The 22667-nt window shown below is 43.4% G+C and overlaps 2 non-coding genes across 2 annotated transcripts; both read right to left on the reverse strand.

Annotated features, from left to right (window-relative positions):
- Positions 1-17073: 17073 nt before the first annotated feature.
- Positions 17074-17147, reverse strand: trnat-agu (transfer RNA threonine (anticodon AGU)). Its single transcript has one exon. It is a non-coding gene; the product is annotated as a tRNA-Thr (tRNA).
- A 1471-nt stretch (positions 17148-18618) lies between these two features.
- On the reverse strand, positions 18619-18692 carry trnat-agu (transfer RNA threonine (anticodon AGU)). Its single transcript has one exon. It is a non-coding gene; the product is annotated as a tRNA-Thr (tRNA).
- Positions 18693-22667: the final 3975 nt, after the last annotated feature.

The following is a 22667-nucleotide window of genomic DNA, read 5'->3' on the forward strand; positions in this document are numbered from 1 at the left end:
GTCTGTTTTTGTTTGCAAGTTGAGATAATTGCTGTGGGACGTTCTACCATGACCCCAATGTTTACAGTGCCAATGCACCAATGTGCCAATTTACAGAATGTGTACCATTTGTTGTTGTTTCCAGTTTTGCACTTTTTTCCACACTTTTTTGGGGGGCTAGAAAAGCAAATGTTATATTATTTCATGAGAAAAAGAAAATTCAAAGAATTAAAAACATTCAAAGAATATCTTTGTTGTCTTGAGCATTTACTTAACACATTTATTTAATGATCTATGCTGAAAAATAATGTAGATAGCAAACCAGTTACTTAACCACAACCCTGTTACACTAATTTCAACCCTGTTACCATATAATTTTAATCAAAAATAATAATAAATGGCTTTCTCAGCTTACAAGGGTTTGACCTATTGTCATTTAAGCTCTTTAACCAACAATATGCATGAAGTTGTAGAGCAAATATCTTAAAATACATACTGATATTAGTAAAGTGAAACATGTCCTTATTGAAAAGTTGAGTACAATAGATTTAGAAAGTTTCTTAAATGAATTTAAATCAACTCATATCTGAAATCAAATAGTTATTTAGAGAGAATGTTACTTATTTCACCTAATGGTAAAGGAATTATATCTATTTATTTAAATTGTGATACTTTTTCAGGTCCCTGGCTGTTGGTAACAGGGTTGCGCCAATTATAGCAAACAATAAATTTAACATTTAATAAAAAATGTGTCTTTAATGTCTGAGCTGAGCCAATCAAGATTTTGATAGTTTATTACCTAGTATTGATGTGTACATAACAGAAAATGGTAAAATATCAAGTTTTTTTTTCCAAAATTCTAAAGCCCAAATGTCCTCCAATTCTGGCATGACCCTTTTATTGATTATTAATCACATTTTTCATGTTCCTAATAATTTTTTCATTATATAAAAAAGTCATAACGGTGGTGACTAAACAACCGTCATTTGGAGCTGCCCGGACAGACCGGACACCTCCTGTCTCCTCATTTTATTTTTCATTTCATAAAACAGTAATGGTGATAAACGACGACTGGACGACCGTCCGTTACCGGAGGGGACGTCTGAATTGTCGTCAGCAGAGGTTTTATAAGGAGAGGAACCTTCTCTCCTTCATTTGTGCTCAAGTCAGAGACGGTGAAGGACGTCAAAAGCTGCTCAAGCCTGATAGCTTTGTTGTTCATTGTTTTTGGTGCTTGGCCTGAGGAAGACCGGACACGGTTGAAACGTTGCCCCAGCACACATTCATTTGTTTTTTGTTTTTTTTGTTAACAATTTTTTATTAGTTTTATGCCAACTTTTAAAAAGAGAAAGGGGGCAGACAGTCTCAAGCACAGCTCTACACACTTGCTGTAGCAACATGTCCACTGTACATCTGAAAAGAACAAACGCAACAAACAGGGGAAAAAATGTGTCACAACTTTCATTTGGTATTTTGATTTGTCGATAATACATTTTAATTTAAATTTTTTGTAAAAAGCTTAAATAGTTTTATTTAAAATCTAATGTTTTATTTCATTTAATAAAAAAAATCTATTTTACATTGAAACCCAGTATTTTTTAAATTCATAGACATTACAAAATCATCTTTTAGAAAGCCTTAAAATAGAATTTTTTTATTTTATTTTACTTGACTTTAATATTTAAAACCAATTTTCAGTAATCCAAGATCCGGTGACGGAGCAGCAGGAGGGAATAAATAGAGCAGGAGGAGCTTACATTAATATATTATTATATTAATATATATTATATTCATTCTGCTCTCGCTCCTCGGACAGTGCAGACGTGCTTCACAGCTCTGAGCCAGTGTTTCTGTGTCTTTGCCTGAAGAAGACTTAAAGGAGCTTGAGGCCGGATTGAGGCAGAATTTATGAAAAAAATTCGTATACATTTTAAGTTTTCTAGTAATAATGTCAGATGAAGCGTTCCAAACCCAAAAGAATGAGTCCTCTAGTGTATCTCTCCTTTGCCTTGAACAGGCTGTGTGCTGCAAAATGTGCTGCAATTCGGTCCCGAATTTCCAGCGCTGGGCTGTGGATGCGACGTCACATGACGCTGCATGCGCGTTCTCCCCGTTCTACCGTGCCGGCTTCACTGTTGGCTGCAGTACCCCCGACGGCCGTCGTGGTGAAGGGTGGCGCTAGAGAGTCTCATTTCTTAAAAGGAGCCTCAAGCTCCTTTAAAGAGCATATTGCAGGTTAGAATTTTGTCAAAAATGATACCTGACCTTATGCGAAAATGACTATGTGAGAAGTTAATGTAGGATTTAATATGTTTTACAAGACATAAGGGCACTTTTTCAGAGGAAAAAGTGGCTGATTTTAGCCAAGTTCCTACAAACGCTTTTTTTTTCGACCACCGCGTCATATGACGCAGCACCAGGGAGACGTCTCCACAGCTGCCCCATCTGACTGTGCAGACCCCGTACACACGTAGCCGGGTATCTGCTAAACCAAAGATATTTTCCTACGTTTGGACCTGTCATCCACATGAAAACGCAAATAAATTAATGTTTAAAAAAAACTCCGGGGAAAGTGAAGATTTTTGAAAACTCTGTTTATGTAGATGCATGTAGACAGAGACAGAGAGCAGTTCTGCGTTTTTCGAACGTCACATTATGCTCCAAAACAACAACAAATCTGCTCTGAGTCTGACGTCTAACGTGCGACCCAGAACTACAGACGATCCACCATCTGTCCTCCAAGCTATTTATTAAATAAATGGTCTCTGCTCTTGACACCGTTACACCGACGCGGAGCCTACGCCGTAGGGTACGCGGCGACGCGCAGCAGGGCTGCAGCTGGGCTGCATCTATTAACGCAGCAGCTCCGTGGCGGACACGGGGAAACTCCAGCTCGTTGCCCGAGGAGGAGGCGCGGATCCCGGGGAAGCGGCGCCGCAGAGGCGGGCCGGAGGCTGGAAGACCAGATGATCTACAGGTTTGGAATGCTTATAAATGTGGTCGAAAACGCATATCTTCGGTTCTGTGTGGAAGGTTTTTTTTTTTTTAACAACGATGTAATGTGGATAAACGAAGGGGGGGAAGTATTCGGTCTTAAAAATACCCGGCTATTTCGGATGCTTTAATCAGAAAAAAGAGAAGATAATAAGCCTGTTTTCTGTTTAGAAAGTACAAACGTAGACAGATTACAAGTACTCACCCATCTTTTAGGAGTTATTTTCGGAGTTTCTTTCAGGAGCACGGGCGGGTGCTGCAGTGAATAAAGGCAGATTTATGGTTCCGCGTAAAATCGACGGCGTAGCCTACGGTGTAGGTTACGCAGCGTTCGGTGCGTCGCCGCGTAACCTACGCCGTAGGGTCTGCGTTGGTGTAACGTGGACCCATAAATCAGCCTTTTAAAAAGTGAGTTTCAGCTGTCAATCAAAAGAACGTGGGGGGCCTAACGGGTTCGTAATTATAAGGCTGTGGCCCGTCATATTGGTGTGAATACACATTCACAACCTCTTCAGTGTCACAACTTACATTAAGATCCATTATTTTTCCTTTTGTTGAATTCAGCGCTCCCCTATGCCACGTCACTTCCGGTTCAACTTTTTCAGATGCGGAAGTAAATTATTCTACAAAAACAACTCCGGAGGTCACTGTAGTATATATTTATGCGTATTTCAATGAAAATTCAGTTCCTACATTATTTTCCTACACATTGATTCACAGGGGTCTCCAACCTGCAATATGCTCTTTAAGAGTTGAAACGTTGCATGGAGCCACACATTTATTTGAGTTGGCACACGTTTGTTTTATTTATTTTTAATCACTTTTTTCATTTTCCTAATAATTTTTTCATTATATAAAAAAATCATGATAGTGATGAATGACAACCATCCTTGGGAACTGCCCGGACAGACCGGACACCTCCTGTCTTTGGGGGACAGGTTCCTTTTCCTAACCCTAACCTTAATCCCATTCGTCTAAAATTCAAGTCTTAGATTTATTTAATTTAAAAACAGGGTTAAAAAGATTTTAATCTTAAAATTGGCATTTTTTTTATTAGTCTTATTTAAAAAACAAGGATAAAAGTTCCTTATTTTGAAATTACTAAAATAAACATTAAATACATTTTATTAAAAACAAGGTTAAAAGGTTTAAAATAGTAAAATGATATTTCATTCAGTATTGAAGATTTAAGACAGTAAATCATTTCTGTGTAAAGAAATGAAACAGCCGGTAAAGACGGTTAAAAACAGAGGGTATAAAAGGCGGAGCCACCAGGAGGCTCATTCTGCTTCTGGCATTCAGAGAGAAACATCTCTCTCCCCAGAAACCTGTTCACAGTTTTACTGTTTCAAGCCTGAGGAAGACCCAGAGAGGGTCCAAACCTTTTCATTTGGAACACCTTCCTTAGTTGTTTTTGATTTAAAAACACCTTTTTGTTTATTTTATTTCATAAAAAAGTATTTTTATTTATTTTTCATTAAAATTAGTTTAAAATTCCTTTTTATTTTTTTATAAAAATGATTAGATTTTTTTCAAAACATCAAATAGAGGAGTTATTTCCTTCTTTTTGGAAAGCATTTCTGTTATATTTATATTTTATTCATTGGTGATTTCATTTGAACATTTATTATTTAACCCTTTTGTGGTGTTCATATTAGCTGTGTTCGAAATCGCCCCCTATCCCCTATATAGTGCACTACATAGTGTGCACGCCATTTTCTAGTGCTGTTCGAATTCTCTTCACTACTTTTCGTCCACTACCTCATTCACTATAAAATACCCACAATGCACCGCAAAAGTTAGTGTACAACCCATGTACCCTACTTTTTACTCCCGTATACCACAATGCAATGCGGTCATGTTTTGTCTGAGGAGAAGAAGGAGAAGAAGAAAAAAGAAGAAAAGATGGCAGCTGAGCAGAAGGCGGAGGAGCGCGGGAGCGCTTTACTTACCTATAAATGTAAGTAACGTTAACGTCCCCACATGTACTATAGTGGCGTGTTTATATATACCCTTTAACAATGAGCATTTATAGAGTAGCCTGTGTCATTAACAGTAAGCATTTGTAGAGAGTAGTCTGTTTGTAACTGTCAGCTAACGCTAACGCTAATCCTGTTTCGATTTCTAACGCAACGTTATAATGGTGTGTGTGTGTGTGTGTGTGTGTGTGTGTGTGTGTGTGCGTGCGTGCGTGCGTGTGCGCGCGCGCGCGTGTGTGTGTTCTCTTTTCACAATTTGCGACTTGTTATAAAAGTATATGCTTGTCTGTCATTTTCTAAGGGACAGATGATGACGTTGAGGGCCTGATAAAGCTGCGTATGCAGCATAACAGGCTCTTCTCGGGGCGGCGTAACGCCGCGTTTCATGGATGGGAGTAAGCAAACACATTTCAGTGATAGCATTATGTTTGTCCTTAGTGGATTTTATTTTGTCAAATTATGCTAGTCCTAACCTCAAATTACCTGTGTAAATATGTGCATTGTACTCTGTAAATCGTGACAAAAGATGTAGGGAAATCTAACAATTATGAGGTTGATATGATGTTATTAAACCATGGTAAAGAAACAACCTGCACATCCGCTTACCCTGTTTATAAGCATCTGAGAAAGAGCCCTCGCATAAAACGTCATGCTTAATTAAATTACACTTGCATGGGAGCCCCTATGGTGTGCAGACTTTTTTCTTATTTTTCGTTGACATGATGTTATACAATTTAAACAGTAACACGTAGGTATATTTGATATTATATTTGATGGATGCATGAAATTAATACTTTTACATTTCTTAGGGTTGTCCTGAAAGAAATGGGGCTGGAGGGGGTGATATGCCCAGCCAGGGCTGGGAAGAAATGGGAGAACCTAAAAAAAACGTACAAGGTAAGATTTGTCTCTTTGTAAAAAACATTCTTAACTTGTAATACGTTTGCTTTTCTAAGTATACTCCCATAATTTTAAGGAACTCAAGAAGCCGCCAACTGGCCAGAGCACAGAGTCGGGGGAAGACACAGCGGCCTCCTGGAAGTGGTACTCCCTAATGGACGAGGCACTTGGCGGGAGGCCGTCCATCCGGCCTCCTGTCCTTGTTGCCTCGGCCTGGGGGGAGAGAGAGGCCAGGAGAGAGAGAGTGGCCAGGAGAGAGAGAGAGAGGCCAGGAGAGATAGAGAGGCCAGGAGAGAGAGAGGGGCCAGGAGAGGCAGAGAGGCCAGGAGAGAGAGAGAGGCCAGGAGAGAGAGAGAGAGAGGCCAGGAGAGAGAGAGAGGCCAGGAGAGAGTCCCCAGCCTAAGAGGCAGAGGACAGACCCTGTCCTCGAGTTTCTGCGAGCAGAGAGTGCCAGGGCAGAGGAGAGGGCCATCAGGGAGGAAGAGAGGGAGGAGAGACTGTTGTCTCTACTTGAGAAAATTACTGAAAAAATGTAGATGATTAATACATGAAATTTATGTATTGACCTGTAAGTAAGACGTGTCTGTGTATATTTAAAGAAAGAAAAGGGTTACCAACAAAAACATTTTTTATTTTACAAATAATAATAATCAAGAAGGTAACTAGATAGATGAATAAATAAAAGTAGATCAACAGTAAATAAATAAATAATTCTCTAACAGTAAATCCTAACCCTAACTGATTGCAAAATCTAACATATATATATAAATAAATAAATGATTCTCTAACATACTAAATCCTAACCTTAATTGATTGCAAAATCTAACATATATATAAATAAATAAATGATTCTCTAACATACTAAATCCTAACCCTAAATGATTGTAATGTCTAACATATATATACAATATTTACAAATTGTTTCTTTTTATAAATAGTCATGATGCTCCAGGGCTGCCACCGGGCCATCAGGAGCAGAGACAGCTGCTGCCACCGGGCCATCAGGAGCAGAGACAGCTGCTGCCACCGGGCCATCAGGAGCAGAGACAGCTGCTGCCACCGGGCCATCAGGAGCAGAGACAGCTGCTGCCATTCTCTCCCGGATGCACTCCCCACTTTGCTGGTCCTGGTGGTGATGTGGCTCCCCAGCATCTTCACCAGGCCAGTCATCTGCTGGCTCCACAATGTCGCCGTTGGCCAGGCAGATGTTGTGGAGCATGGCACAACAGGCGATGATCTGAGGTGCAAAACAGGGTTTCACCTCTAGCGCCTTAAAAAAAATGGCCCTCCAGCGAGTCTTCATGCTGCCAAAAGAGCGCTCGATGATGGACCTGGCTTTGGCGTGGTGGTGATTGAACCGCCTTGCTGTAGCCAGGTGGACTGGCTCCTTGTAAGGCGTGATGATGGCGATGGGGGCAGACAGACAGGGGTACCCACCATCCCCAAGGATAAAAAATCCTTGGGGTGGATACCGCTGCTCTGTGTAGAGAGGGCTGTTTTTGAGGACCCTGGAGTCATGAACAGACCCTGGGTAGCCTGCAAAAATATCCAGGTACCTCCCTTTGTGGTCACAGATGGCCTGGAGCTGTATGGATGGGAACAGCTTCCTGTTGATGTAACACAGGCCATCAACGGATGGTGGTTTAATCCGTATTTGGCACCCATCAATGCTGCCCACTACCCTGGAGAATGCAGGGGAGCCTGAGAGACGGGCAAACCCGTTCCCTATCTCCTCCAGCTCATTAATGGATGGTAGACAGATAACTCTTGGTAGGATTTTTAAAAGCTTTCCCGACATGTTGTGAACCATGTTAAAAATGGTTGTGCGAGGGATGTCGAAGCTCCTCGAGACTACCCGGTACGAGGTGGCACTGGCAAGCCAGAACACAAACACCAGCACCTCCAGGTAGTGGCCCCATCCGTGGTCTTGCTGGCTTCTTGTTATAGCAACCAGGTTGGCCAGGGAAGCTCTGGTCAGCCGATAATCTGGCTTCAGATCTGCCTCCTCATCCAAATACACTCGGATGACTGGCATGTGGATGTTTAGGCGGCAGTACGTCTGTGGTTCCAGCTAAAATTATTAAAAAATATATTATTATTGTTATTACATTTCACATATTAAAAAAAGTAACATAATTTAAATGATGAGGACACTAAAACCATTTTGTTCATTCTAAAAAACACAGGTTTGTAAGGAAGAAGCCCGTCAAGGCCCAGTCTACAACTGGAGGGAGCTCAAATAACAAAAAGTTTTGCAGGGTGAGTAATACAATAGTGATCTGTAGTGCCACAGATCTCTCTTTCTGTTATACTTTAGTCATTGGTGATATCCAGTTGGTGCAAACCTAAAGTGATAAGTACACGCCTGTGATATTCTGTTTCTATTTTCCTCACAAATGTGTATTGTGTTTTACAGTTGCTGTCATCTCCAGCTCCCTCCAGAATGATTCCCTTGGGTGGGGAAGACTGTTCTTAAGACCTTTTTTATTGAAGCTTTTTTCAAAGTAATAAATAATGAATTAAAAATTGTTATTGAATTCATATTTGTCTTTCCTGGTTGAAATGTTCCTTTTTTTTATGAGTTTAAGTTTGTTTTAAGGTATATGAATACAGGATGCTGCAGGTATTTTAGATGATTTATGAGTTCATTGCTTACATTATTTATTACTATTCAATGGTGATTCATTACGCTTACATTTTTTTTTATTTATTTGTTTTAAAATGTTGCAATGGAAAGCAGAAATGATATATTCAAATGTACAGTTACTCACAAGCCAATTCCCTGTCAGGATATGAGAAACCATTAAACACTCCTAACAAGCTGAAATTACAGAAGTATTTTTGCAAGTACTCGAACAAATTAATTAATGATAACCGCAGTTGGTGATTAATGTAATAACTGGTTAATTAGTAAATTAATTTAACTTGTGTTAAATATAAATACATTGGTAATTTGAGACTTTTATAACTTTGAGTTGATGTAACTGGAGTTATTAAATGAAATTCGAGGACATTTCAATGTTATTCAATGGATACTTAACTAAATAAATCAAAACGTTCAAAGTGACACTAGGGGGCAGCCCATACCAGCTAGCATGTCAGCTAACATTTCTTTCGGTTATTTACCAGTGGACGTTGGCGAATCAACAAATTGGGTTGTAAACCCCTCAGAAGCCTCTGTCTTTGCCTCCGCCGGTGCCTGACAAGCAGGAGTTGAGCAAAAAGCACCCAAACCACCACAGGAATCATTTGTCTTTCAGATTCTTTCAACCGTCGGTTAAATGTCAGTAGCTGTCAGTCAGAGCTGTCAGTCAGAGCTGTCAGTCAGTAGCTAACGGATGTCGTGCAATGCAATGAGCAGTTATAGCGGAGGATTGGAACACACAACAGTAGTTGACAAAAGCACACTTCTACACCATTAATTTTCAACAATTTATTGACAGAAGTATCAGATCCCGGAGATGTTCGGAGTGTTTACATGTTGCATGTAAAAAAAAAAAAAAAAATGTTGCATGTCGCGTCCGCTACGTCACAGGAACATCCGTACGTTGTAGTGTCCGAAATCTCCTCTGGTCATCCCCTACGTAGTGCACTATGTAGTGTACACTATGTAGGGAGTAGGGAGTGAGTGAACGAGTGGACGATTTGGAACACAGCTAGAGAGGGTCCAAACCTTTTCATTTGGAACACCTTCCTTAGTTGTTTTTGATTTAAAAACACCTTTTTGTTTATTTTATTTAATAAAAAAATCTTTTTATTTATTTTTCATTAAAATGAGTTTAAAATTCCTTTAATTTTTTTATAAACTTGATTCAATTTTTTTCAAAACATCAAATAGATGAGTTATTTCCTTCTTTTTGGAAAGCATTTCTGTTATATTTATATTTTATTCATTGGTGATTTCATTTGAACATTTATTATTTAACCCTTTTGTGGTGTTCATATTGTGGTTACTCACCAGTGTTTGTGGGTCTGGTGGACCCTGTCAGGGTTTTGACATTTCCCCCAGTTTGTGTTTCAGTTCTGTCTTGACCCTCCTGTTTCCATCTGCCCTGATTGTCTGCACCTGTGTCTCGTTATCCCCTGTTGTATCTAGTCTTGTCTTTCCCTGCTCCCTGCTGGTCCGTACTGTTTCCTCCCTCCATGTTCTCCTCGTCAGTTTCCTCGTCAATCCTGCTTTGTGAACTCCTGCCTCCTGCGTTTGGGTCCTCAATAAACTGCAATCGTGACAGGACCCGTTGCATCTTGTTGTTTTTAATGCCTCACAATCAAATACTTTTATGTTAAAATATTCAACAGATTTTTACTTCATCCCAATTACAAGCAGTATAAACAGTATATATGGTTAATATTTGCTTAATATTTGAAGGATAAGATAAGCAAGGATAAGAACCCTGAAGTAGGCATGTAAATGGGTTTGGTTCAATTCCTTCCACCTCTCTCCAAAAACACGTCTTCCTTCTAAATTAGAGCAGTCAAGAATAATTTTCTGGATGGAATTTGGGATGAAAAGCTGAAAAGAAGACTTGATGTCCTGTGTGTGTGTGACTGCCATCCGTGTTGGCCCTGGTTGCATCCTCATCACATTGGCAGCCTTGCGGGGTGATTCTTTTCCTGGGCGAGAAGACCGTTCAATTTCAAGATTTTTTTAAATCAATATTTCCTCACTTGCTCCGTTCTGACGGTCTTGTTCTGGTCCTGTGGCTGGCTGCTGACGGCCTGGTCCTGTGGCTGGCTCCTGACGGCCTGGTCCTGTGGCTGGCTGCTGACGGCCTGGTCCTGTGCCTCGTCTTCTTTTTCGAACTGGCTCAATCTCATCTTCTTCAGAGTCACTGTCAGACTCAGAAATGTGATCCTCAGTTTCTGAAATCTCCTCTTCTGAATCCTCTCCCTATTCATCAACAACTCTCTCTTCCAAAATCAATTCTAGGGCCCTCTGCGCAAAGTAGCTTTTGGCCATCTTGATCGATTGTGATAAGAAATCACACTGACAAATCTATATTTATAGTGTCTCGCCTCAAATTTTTAGCAGATAGTGTGAGAAAATAAACATTCCCGCAGTGTTGATGAACCTGCCCGTTCTTCTCTGTGGGGGGTGGCGAGGGGCAGCGGGGGAGACGCGCCCGATTCGGTGAAATGTCGCCATCTGCTGGACGAAAAAATGCACCACAACAACAAATGGATAAATGTATAAAACAGATCAGCGGTTCCCAACTCAGGCTAATTAGGACCATTAATTAGAATCAGGTGTGATGATGAAGGGAAATAACTTAAACATGCAGGACAGTGTGCCCTGCCTGCCCCGAGGATAAGGATAAAACCATAACATGGTTAATATAAACCATGTTATGTGTTAATATGTTATATTAAATGTGTTTCTCTTTCAGATACGTGGGCCCGGAGAACAACCAGACGACATACCCGCCAAGAATCTGTCCTCTCTGATAGTAAAGCTGCAAAAATAAATAATGTATATAAATAAACCAGATCCTGCTTCCACTCAGTCATCCTGGGGCCTCATCTATAAAGCTTGCTTGCGCAGAAAAAGCGCCTGAAAGTTGCGGAAGCCGCCATCTACGCAAAGCCTCGGATCTAAAAAGAAAAAACTAACCGAAAAATCTGCGGATCCCTACGGCAACCCTCACCCTCCCGTAAGAATCTACTTAAGACACGGGGAACTGGCGACGCATGCGGTGAGGTGGTGAAAAGCAGCCAGATACATGTCATACTCCCAGTGACTGCGTCCACATGCACTCAACAACCACTTTAAGACGCGAAGATTGGCAATAACACGAATGTGGACTGCATGTAAACATAGTCAATGTCATCACATATCAAACTTACAGATCCATTTACACCCAAGCCGGCACCATCATAGATCCATGTGTTCCACGAGTAAGCCATTACGCAGGCATTTGCAGGACGTACATATATCATACTCCCATCCTAAAATGAGTGGTTAATAGCAGCGGTCTAATCGTCTAATGATCAATCGTGACAAGGTGTGTGACAATCAGTCTAATTGCTGTGTAAGATTATAAAATGCACGGTGACAGCCGTGCGTAATGCTGCACCATGGATGCGTTGGCACTACTCGAGGACCACGCAAATGGTTGGATCAGGATGGAGAGACAGTTCAGAGATCATGCAGATTTCCTGGCCCATGATGATGACTGGCTAATAAGCCGATTTAGATTCCAAAGAGCAGTGCTCTTGGATCTATGTGCTGAATTGGGACCAGCTTTAGAGAGACCGACCCGCCGGAATTGCGCCATCCCGGTGCACCTGCAGGTGCTGACGACTCTCGGTTTCCTGGCAACCGGCTCGTACCAGCGGGAATTAGCCGACAGGTATGTGATTAACAATAAATAATGTTACATGTCTTGCCTAAAGCCCCATTTGAGGTACGGTATAATAACTAAATTCTGTCTTCAGGTCTTGTCAAGGTTGACATTCCCCCAGCCTCCAGTTTGACTTTCAGTTTCTGTTTTGCCCCGCCTGTGTCCCATCTGCCCTGATTGTGTCTGCACCTGTGTCTCGTCATGTCTCGTTATCCCCTCAGTATATCTTGTCTTGTCATTCCTTGGTTCCCTGTCGGTCCGTACTGGTTCTTCCCTCCATGTGCTCCTGGTCTTTATCCCTGTTAGTTTTGTGTTTCTTTGATCCTGCTCTGCAGCGCCTTGTTTTTGCCTTTTGCGGATTAAATTCTTTTTGTTTTTGAGAACTCCTGCCTCTGGCCTCCCTCTCTCTCCTGCACTTGGGTCCTAAGAAAACCTAACCATGACAGGTCTGGGATATCACAGCCGTCGCTGAGCGCAATAATGCCATCTGTCATGGATGGGATTCTAAAAATGAGCAGTCGATACATCGGGTTTCCCTACACTGTGGGTGAACAGGCAAACATTAAAAGGCAATTTGCAGCAATGGCAGGTTTCCCAAATGTGATCGGTGCCATTGACTGCACTCATATTGCTATAAGGGCTCCAACCGAAAATGAATTTGTCTATGTGAACCGGAAAAATGTGCACACCGTCAATGTACAAGTTACGTGTGAGACGAACATGGTTCTGACGAACATAGTGGCACGGTGGCCTGGCTCGACACATGACGCATTCATCCTGACACACAGCACTGTAGGGAGAAGACTGCAGGCCGGCGCTGGGCGTGATGGCTGGCTCCTTGGTAAGTACACCATGATTGTAGAGATTCCAACTAAGGTCTGACTCATAATGCTCTCATGTTATACATTTCAGGTGACAGTGGCTACGCCCTGAGGCGATGGCTCCTCACCCCATTTACGAACCCGCAGAGCGAGGAGGAGGTGCGCTACAACATCACCCATGCGCGCGGGCGCTCCGTTGTGGAGCGAGCCATCGGCCTCCTCAAATGTAGGTGGAGGTGTCTGGATCGCTCGGGGGGCATGCTATTGTACCACCCTGCAAAGGTGTGCAAAATAGTCCGGGCGTGTGCTGTGCTGCACAACACGGCACTAAAAAATGCCATTCCACTGCCACCTGACCTCCCTCCCCCACAGCACCAGGACCCCGACACACAGCCACCACCTCGACGTGAGGAACACCAGCAGGGCGCAAGGCTCCGCGAACGCGTCATGCAGCGGATAACAAGACGAGTAGGCTATGTTACATTTATTGCACATGTTTTTTTATTGAACCGGCAATGTCGGACATTACGTCACACATGGTGGTCATCACCGCACGAATTTGGTGCAGCTCATTTCTCACATCGTTGACAGCGCTGAGCATGTCCCTCTGTGTTTGCAGCACAGTGTCAGTCAGGACGCGGCCACTGGCAGGAACACCATGCGCTCTGCTGCTGGTGCTGGGGACAGCTAAGCCTGCAGCCGCGGTGCCAGACCACGTCGTGCCCGGAACCTCCTTGTCATCCAACGCTTCCAAGTGGAGGATGACTGAGGACAGAAAAGAAAGTTCAATGTGCCTTAACTTGTTATCATTTATTTTAATAAACTGATAAAACTGTACTTACCGCTGTCCTCTGTGGTCTCCGCCAAGTCGGCGTCTCCGTCCTTTTCCGACACTATACCACACACGCTGGCTGGCCCAATTATGGAGGCTATTCTGGTGTCCAGCGGTGTGGGCTCGGGTGTGCCCTGGCCTCCACCTGTCGCAGACACGCTCTGACGGTGCCGGGCCACTCTCCTCTTGGCCTCCACCTTCAAGTCAGACCACTTCTTTTTTAGTTCTGCCACTAATCTTTCAGTGGCATTCACGGCGTTTACTGCGGCAGCGACGTGTTGCCACTCACTTGCTTTCCTTTTATTTGTTATACCGCTACTGTAACCACCAAATAATGTAGTTTTCCTGGCCTCCACCTCATCTACGAGCACCTCGATCTCAGTCTCCGCAAAATTCCGCTTTCTGCTCTTCCCCGCCATGGTTTTTGAGTGAAAAACGCCGTTGATCGGATGATTTATATGCAAATTTAGTCGACACAGGTGCATTGCATTTACCATTTTTGGTGGAAAATGGGGGGGGGCTTACTGTATACGCAGAGCCTACGGCGTACGGCGCGCGTCGCCGCGTACCCTACGCCGTAGGCTCTGCGTTGGTGTGACGCGGAACCATAAATCAGTCCTGAGCAGCTCTGAGGGGAGGAGGGGGAGCGGCTCCCGTCCCGTCTTCGCATCGCTTTTGCACAGTCTTGAGGATTTGCAATCACAGGCTGAGCTTACCGTTAGTTTTTAAACTGTAAAGTGGGGGGGACAAATACATGATTTTGAAAAGTGGGGGGGGGGACATGTCCCCCCTGTCCCCAGTGGTAATTGCGTCGTGGCACTAACGGGCAGCAACGGCGTGCTGCCACTCACTCGCTTTATTTTATTGTATACTATTTATATACTTATTCTAACTTTTACTGTGACCACCAAATAATGTGGTTTTCCTGTCCTCCACATCATCTACAACATCTAGATCTAAGTCTCCGTGAAAGTCAGTCTCACGGTGGCTGGTCACCCTCTCATTCATTCTGACGCCAAACAGGCTGCAGGAAGCCACTGCGCATGCTCAGTAGGCTCATCCATATGCATTTATGGTAAAAAGTGGGCGTGTAGAGGGCGGGATATGAGGCGGATTCAGCTGCGCAGCTTTCCAGGTGGACTGTGATTCATAAAGGGAACATTGCGTGCAAGTCTGCGTGCACGCGGTTTTATAGATCCAGATTTTTTTTTGCACCCGCCATTTTCGGCTTTTGGGTGTACGTGCACTTTTAGTATGAATCCTACGCACTCCATTTTAAATGAGGCCCCAGGTCATTTGGTGTTTTCTTCTTGTTATTTTATAATAAAGAATAATAAGGTTTTTCTCAATGGGATCTCATCTGTTCCAGTCATGTAATCAACAATCATTTCAAGTGGATAAGCAAACTATATTTATGTATATTTTAACAAGGAATGAGACAAAGCTCCAAGGTTGAAAGAGAAACAAGGCACAAATTATAAACAAATATATACATTTATGTACAAACTATATACAACAAAAAAACTATATACAAAACTATATACAAACACCTCCTCATTTTTTTTTCTTCATCTCCTCCTTCCAGTCCGCCACAGACTTGCCACCAACAGCAGCGCAGTACGACGTGCCCCCAATGCGTGTGTGGCCCGTTGCCAGCGTTTTGGGCTGGCCACACTGGGAGCACGTGTACTGCATGATGGGTTTTCTGTTTTTTGCTGCTGGTGGTGCTTCTCCTGCGGCGGCTGCAGCCTCGGCTGCCTTCCTCCTCCTGTAGGCCATGGTCCTGGACACGGCCGGTGTAGGAGGAGGCAGCGGAACCCCTGGAGGAGGAGGAGGAGGTAGAGGAGGAGGAGGTGGGAGGCCCCTGGAGGAGGGTCCTGGCTGCTCCTCTGGCCAGTTGTAGTCAAAGGGCTGCCCCTGCCCCCCCTGGACAAGGGACAGCCCTCTGGATGGTGGAAGAGGATCCGTGGCCACAGCCGGAGCAGGGACGATGCCGGTTCCTGCTCCAGCACGGTCCTCTCCCACCTCTTCTGCCGACGGCTGAACCTGGACAAACAGAGACAGGTCGACATCAGGCTCCGGATGTTTCACTACAGGACAAATGCAAGTACAGACTCTGGCTCAGTGTCGGAGCTCTTACCACTGCGACAGAGTCCGCTGATTTAGCTCAAAGAGCTGAATCTCAGTCTGAGCCATCAGCCTCGGGCTCGCCAGCACCGTCTCCCTGATGGCCACGTAGTCTCCGTGGATGAGGGACCAGCGGGTCCTCATGATCCCTCCCACGCGTGTGGCGGCAGGATGGAGATGGCAGAGCTGCTGCAAACGGCCTCCACCAGGCGGCTGGCATCCGGCCAGTTTGCAGGGCCCGAGTTGAGTCCGAGTAGCAGCTGGAGGTGAGACAGACGCTGTTAAAATACGGCAGACGGCAACAGAAGCACCAGAGCTGTTTGAAATGAAACTCACCGCTGGAGACTTTCCTTGCCAGGACAGGAAGTGTTCTTCCCCTTTGCTGCCTTGAACCGCCCCTTGGACTGTCTGTCCTGGTGTCTGGACGGGTAGACGACACGCCGCTTGTCCTGCTCTGGCAGGCGTTGCCAGAGCGCGATGAGTCTGTCTGATTGAGAGGGAGGTAATGTCTGGATAGTCTGTTCTATGACTTTAATGCTTTGCTGTTCTTCACTCGTCCCACAAGGTGGGGTACTCCTCCAATTCTTCTTGACCAAATGTGTATTTCTTTACGTGGTGTAAAGGTCTGGACAGCTCTGTTTTTGACACAGGTACTTGTATCAGGGTGTGCTGAAAGCAGGGTAGCATCTAAGACATGCAGGACAGTGTGCCCTAAGGTAAGGAATGAAACTAACGAGAAAAAGGAGCAACTTGTGGACCACATGACCTAATGGACAAGGCGTCTGACTTCGGATCAGAAGATTGAGGGTTTTAGTCCCTCTGTGGTTATAGAGCCTTAAATAGTTAGATCTGGTCTCCTAACTCACATTCACTCTTTAGAGGACACTTTGGTTTAGCTACCCTCTCCGGTTATTACAAAAATAAGGAGAGATTAGAAGTTCTCCAATAGAATGACAAAACAGAACATCCACTTTCCGTAAGCGCAGGATTACTTTTGACATAGTACTGTGCTATAATTAAGCAAGCATGTGAAAAATAGTGCCACAACCAGGAATGAGAGATATGTGATCTTTCAGCCATCTCAAGTGATTTGAGTTTTGAGGCTCTGCTGGGATTTGAACCCAGGTTCTCCTGTTTACTAGACAGGCACTTTGACCAACTAAGCCACAGGGCCTCTGTAACCTCTCACTTACCTCGTCTCCATGGCGATTTCTCTTACCAAAAACAACCGGGCCCTCACATACTAACGATGCATAACCCCCGCCCCCCCAAAAAAATACACCATGTCCCACAAAAAAAGTCAGTTGATTTAGATAACTGGTCATCCCTCTTCTTTTTCCCTCTCCTCCTCCTTTTCCAGCCTCTTTTCTTGTCTTTAGTCTTGAAGAAAGTCCAAAACTTCATTTGTCCTTGTTTTTGGTTTTCTTCCCTCCGTTTGTTGCCGCTTGCCGGGTCCTTACCACTGGCATAGTCCATTGTCCTTGGCTAAGTGTCCGGCCCGTAGCACCCCCCCTCTCCACCGCAATCAATTGAAGTGTGAATGGTGTGAAAATCTGATCCAAACACCCTAGTGGATTTTGTTGTGTCCGTGGCACCTTTTCTTTCTTTTTCCAAAAATGTGAGAAGCACTCTTGCTGCCACAGGGGTGCTGTGACCCGGATTCTAACCGGGGTTGCTGCGGCCACAACGCAGAATACTCACCACTATACGATCACAGCTTGAAAGGGTACGTGTACCCAGCTTTAGATATGTGCTCGGTTTCTGCAGTTATGTCAGTGAACACAGTGTGAGGTTGGAAGAAGAGTTTACGGAGATGTGCCGCACCTGTCGTCAGGTAAGGGCATTTGCTTCGAATGGGATATGAGGAAGGAAGAGAATGAATAAAAGAGCTCCCATGAAAGACAAACATAATGCATGAGCCGGGGCAGCTTTGGAAACATTATGGAAGACGGCCTATCCTGCGGCACCTTTGAAGTGTACATTTCCGGGCATACACAGAGACAAATGAAAAAAGCAAGTAAATAAATAAATGACACAGAAGAAGAAATGTGTACACTACCAAGGTTGTGACTGGGAGAATATTAAAGATTAGGATTTTTTGAGCTAGCCAGGAGTTGAACCTAGAATTTTCTCATCCGTACTCAGACGCGTTATCCATTGCGCCACTAGCCCTTTTGGATTGTAACATGTGGAAACACACGTGGTGTAACAACTCAGATGTCCCAACCAAAGTAGATGGCAGTGGCCAAAGCCATAGCCGAGTACAGTGATGAAATAGAGTCCCGCTCTGGGAAGATGAAAAATAATGGCAGTCCTTCGAGCAGGAGTTGAACCAGCGACCTAAGGATAAACAGGAGATCCTGGGTTCAAATCCCAGCAGAGCCTTTAAACTCAAATCACTTGAGATGTCTGAAAGATCACATATCTCTCATTCCTGGTTGTGGCACTATTTTTAACATGCTTGCTTAATTATAGCACAGTACTTTGTCAAAAGTAATCCTGCGCTTACGGAAAGTGGATGTTCTGTTTTGTCATTCTATTGGAGAACTTCTAATATCTCCTTATTTTTTCCATTTCACCACCAAGAACTATGAATGAATGAGACATCTCTAATCTTTCTCTCATCCATAGAGAGATTAGTTTAGAGGCTCTGCTGGGATTCAAACCCAGGATCTCCTGTTTACTAGACAGATGCTTTGACCAACTAAGGCACAGGGCCTCCTTCTTCACCACGACAGTCCGGTACAGCGACCGCATAACTGCGGACGCTGCACCGATCCGTCTGTCAATTTAGTTTAGTGGCTATCGTGTTTGTCTCACATGAAAAAGGTCCCTTGTCTGGCTGAACTTCTGGACCAGGACCTATCAGTGAAAAGAGCACATCATCCACTGGAAGAGCTGCTGAATAACAGAAGAGTGGTTCTTCATGATCACACCTCCTAATAAACTGCCTTACACTGCCTTACAAGGTAAAGTCTACCTTAAATACTTAAATACTTTCTTGTTGATGTCACCAGAGTTTCATGCTAATCTAAACTGACAAGTGTAATGTTTGATCAATTGTGTCATTTACATGATGCATTTAAATAAAAAAAGACCTACCAAAGAACGTGTTAGTCAGTTCTTAAAGTGTCAGTTCTTCTCTTCAAACATATAAGTTCATCAGTGGACTCTGAAGTTGAAAACCAGCTCATCTTGGATGAATTGGAGCAATCCAGGATTTCCTTTGTACATGTGGCATCAAGTACTTTCTCTGACAAAACTCAAACATTAAACAAAAGTGTCCATAAAGTGGAAGTACATCAGTTATCCTTTCTTTAAATCTGAAATAAATATGTTTGTTTGATTGAATCAGAAACATTAGTCAACTAAATGTAGTAATACAACCCCTTTAAGAGAGCATAACATGTTTCCCTGGAGGTCTAGTGGGCAGGATTTGCTGCTTTCACTACCATGGCCCAGGTTCAATTTCCATTCAGTGTAGAAATATGATCAGTTTCTTCTTCTATTGTATATATGTTTGTGCTTCTGTCTGATCGTTGCGTTGGCTGCCTAACCTCTTGGTAATTATGACTCTTACTTTCTTTTAATCTTTTAGTTTTTAGCTCCAGTGTTTCCTCAGGGGGGGTCGTTCACACTGGGAGGTGTGCCTGCTCCGCCCATGGGGGTGTCGTCATGGGGATCCCTCAGGCCTGGGTAGCTGGGGGAGGGCTCCACCTTCTGTGTGGGGTCTGCCCCGGTCTGTCCGGGTTGGGGGGGTCTCTGTGGCGATGCTTCTGGTGGTCGTGGTCGGTGGAGCTTCTCAGTGTGGACGGCCACCCATAGGTAGTGTTTTCCTCACCTGGATCGTTAGTGCTAAGCCATGTCACCAGTCCACTTATTGTGTGTGTGTGTGTGGGTGTGGGCGTGTGAGTGTGTGCACATGTATATGAGTGTGAGTGAGTGTGTGTGTACGCGTGGGGGGTGGGGTCGTATGGAATGTTTTAAATTGTGTTTTTTATTGTTATTTTATTCTGCATGTAAAGCACCATGTGTTGCATTTTATATTGTATGATATGGCGCTATACAAATAAATAAAGTTTAAGTTTAAGACCAATTCCACTGTGCCCATGTCTTCATCAAACTGGACATCATTTCAGCAGTTGAATGTCCACCTGTTCTTCAAGAAAATATGTAAGGAATTAGCTTTAAAAACCAAACACCGTTAGTTTTTTTGGTTGAAACACAAGTCAGACTTGGGCATTAGCATTGGCCCAAAACAAACACTGACAATGTTTCTCAGTGTAGTAAGTGCTTCCTGTTGGTCCATAACATTATCTAAGCATTAGAAAGCAGACTGAACTCTCATCACATTTAACAGCCCTCATGAATATTGAGGTGATTATTGGTCATGAGTGAACAGTCGTTGGCTGACCGTCACTGCCAGGGTTCTTGAGAAAGCTTTGATCCAGTCAGGAGTTGGTACAAAGAGAGAGATCTGTTCATTCAAATGTCAATGGCCGGGTTTCCCAGATCAGTTAAGTAGTTCTTAACAGCGAAAGACTTCTTTCAAACCTTCTTAAGGAGCCTGTGAAAGAAAATCGCGTTTCCCAGAGTTGCTCTTAGCTTAAGTATCTCTTTCATTAAGAAGGAAATGAAAGATGCTGCTGACCCAGTCTTTACAACCATCTTAGTGAACAAAGACTCACAGATCCAGCCGCGTCAGGCAAATCAATATCACACCAAGCAATGAGATATTAAAACAATGCACCCCGCACAAGTTTTGATCTATTTTATACTTTAGATTTATATTGTTTAGCATTTATTGGTGACAGCAAGGGGGGGAAAAAAAGAAAAATAAGGAATAACAAGTGTGTTCCTGTATATGCTTTATGCATTACGCACAAATAAAACGATCATCATGAATATCATTTATTTGATAATTTGGCTGCTATACAGCATGTTCTCGCTGCAAATCAACCGCGTCACCGTGCGCGAAGCAGAACTGTTTATGAACGCATTCGTGCGTCAGCACTTCAGTCCTCTGGACGTGCTGTCGGACCGGGCTGTCCAAGCAGCCGTGACAACGATCCTCCTGCGCCGTGTCCGTGCCCGAGCCCGAGCACATACATGTGTGATGACAGGGAAGCAGCAGCTGAAGAACGGCCTTTGATGAATCGTTCATTACAGTCTCAAATATAATCAATGGTGTCGGTTTATATTAAAGAATCTTTTTCCCAGAAGAAAAAAGAGCGAAGACAACGACCCATAACTATTTTCTTCTCTTGAAAAAACCCACCTGCACCGCAGGGTTTAGGAGAAAAAGACGCTACAGAGTCGGGATGCAGCGCATCAGAAGAGCAGTGGAATGCATGGCGGGGATGATCTCTGCAATCTGAAGCCCTCTATAATTGTAAAAAGAATTTCACTTATCACGGGTTCTTTTTGGAACATAACCCCTGCGAAAAACCAGGGATTGCTGTAATTCCACGTTGCGATTTGCGAAACTCGCCTTCTCTTGGCTCATGTTTTTGAACGCACACACACGCCCACCACGTTTCCTCCCGGTCTCTGTGTGTGGGGAAAAAAAGCCTCACTGTAGCCAGAAATAACGGCTACAGTTAGTCTTTGAACCTCTCTTAAATCCTTAAGAGAGGTTGGATCTGGGAAACCCGGCCAATGACAGTTGTCATTATCAAACCTCTCCAAGTCTATGGTCTCTTTCTAAGAGAATGTTGTAATGCAATGGATGACAACACATGTCTAACTGAATATACCTGCAAACATGCAGCTTATACAACAAGAAGTTGATGTATAAGCTAAGGGACAAATGGAGGTAAGTAGCTTGTGATATTGAAGAAACCATCATCAAAGAGTTACTTTCCCTGACATGACTGCTCACCTTCTCATGTGGCTGGAAAACTGTGACGTCTCATTCAGCTGTTTCAGGTACTTTCCTGCAGCGTTGTTGGTATAGCAGTCAACATGGCTGCTTGCCAAGCAGTTGACCTGGGTTTGATTCCCAGCCAATGCAAGAAACATGAGATCTTCATAAGTGTAATGCTTTTTGTTGGGGAAGAATATGTTTTGGACAATCAGACTTTATGTATGTGTACATGGCTTCAAACTTTTTTTGGAAATGAGTCCTAATTGTTGACTTGACAGACATTAAATTAGACATATAGTCTCATGCATATATGTGCAAGAAGACAGGTAACATATATCTTTAGGTGTGAAACTGAATGATGATCAATAACCTGTTGCACAGTTTCTGTAGTTTAGTGGCTATCGTGTTTGTCTCACATGAAAAAGGTCCTTGTCTGGCTGAACTTCTGGATCAGGACCTCTCAGTGAACAGAGCATATCATCCACTGGAAGATTTACAGCACTGTTTTGTATTAGAAGAACTTCCTCAATGACAGCTTTTTTAGCAGGAAAAGTACAACTGCCTATGGTGTGTGGAAGAGTGATTTTTATCTTATTTGTTCTTATTTGTTCTTGTTTGTTGTTTATCATTGTACATATGTATCAGTCATGCATATCCAAAATAGATTCTCTCCCCGTTGGGGAATCGAATCCCGGTCTTCTGCGTGACAGGCAGAGATACTGTCCACTATACTAACGAGGACAGCTTTTTGCCAAAAGAACTTCCTGATTGCAGGAACTTAATAACTGTGTACCAATGTCATTGGAAAGTCAGTGTCCATCTCCTTCT

The sequence above is a fragment of the Cololabis saira genome, chromosome 10 (genome assembly GCF_033807715.1).
Source record: "Cololabis saira isolate AMF1-May2022 chromosome 10, fColSai1.1, whole genome shotgun sequence".
NCBI classification, from domain to species: Eukaryota; Metazoa; Chordata; class Actinopteri; order Beloniformes; family Belonidae; genus Cololabis; species Cololabis saira.